Here is a 943-nt window from a genome sequence, read left to right as displayed (position 1 = left end):
CCAATGCACAGTTTGGGTCATTTCAGCATGCTAAAGTAATGCTACTCATTAAGTCTATAAACATAAACACATGAATATAAACTCACTGGTCTGGACTTATACTTTGTTTATATTGTAGATAGACTTTATGGTGCTGTATGGGAGAGATGATGGTGAGAACTCCATTAGTTATAAAACCTTTATATAGCAAATTCAGCAAGAAATATTTACCAATGTGGAGATTTTCATATTCAGATTATGAGTGAGTACTAGCATTAACTGGAATAAAGAAATTAGGGCAACACAGTGATGCACTATAGCAAATCATAATTCTTCCAAAATATGTTTTTCTGTGTAAAATAATAAGGCAATCACATAAAGCACTGAAATGTGAAGAATAAAAGTTATTTTGTGTAGCTGTATTTAAAGAGCTCATCAGGGTTCACGCAGAAATTCTGACAGGTGACTGAACTCCTAAGAATTAAAGCTGTATGTTGCAGTGTTTAGCTGTATACGTCTGGTGAGCTATAAGAAGCATGTCCCACAATGTTCTTATTAGGAATAAAAAATGCAGGCCTTACTCATTTAACTTATTTGACAGTATTATCACAATCATAAAATGCTTGCAAGTAAAGTGAATGTTTTTTAAATAAAGTATGTGTAATTAAACATTTGATATTTGCAGAAATATACACTTCAGATTATGCAGATTTAGCATATACAAACTTCAGCATTAAGTGAGAGGCAGAGACAAATTATAAGAATTTGTAGTAAGCGATATGATTATGAGAATATTTCCACAATTCGTTGTTTTTCTCTCTTTTTTTTTCTTGTTTTATCCTGCAAATATTGCATGTATGTAATCACCTAGCATATAGTGTAGGTTTTCCCTTATCTATTTCTGTTTTACTTGACCTTTGTACACCCTTCTCAATTATCCAAAGTAATATACCTTTTGCGGAAT

General features: G+C 31.8%; 1 protein-coding gene across 4 annotated transcripts in view; it reads right to left on the bottom strand.

Moving 5' to 3' along the window:
* The window catches only part of LOC119585725 (protein fem-1 homolog B-like), a 20,821-nt gene that overhangs the window by 605 nt on the left and 19,273 nt on the right, over window positions 1-943 (bottom strand). The window contains exon 12 of one of the 4 annotated variants that reach the window (XR_005229905.1): window positions 87-133. The exons of 2 other annotated variants lie outside the window; for them this stretch is intronic. The gene's annotated coding sequence lies outside the window, so the exon portion shown is untranslated. Of the gene's footprint in view, window positions 1-6; window positions 134-943 lie in introns of those variants that run through there. One more of the 4 variants, XM_037934413.1, reaches the window with a different exon arrangement.

This window comes from Penaeus monodon, chromosome 20 (assembly GCF_015228065.2).
Source record: "Penaeus monodon isolate SGIC_2016 chromosome 20, NSTDA_Pmon_1, whole genome shotgun sequence".
Taxonomy (NCBI): domain Eukaryota; kingdom Metazoa; phylum Arthropoda; class Malacostraca; order Decapoda; family Penaeidae; genus Penaeus; species Penaeus monodon.
Note: the sequence above shows the minus strand (reverse complement) of the source record. Positions and strands in the feature narration are given on the sequence as shown.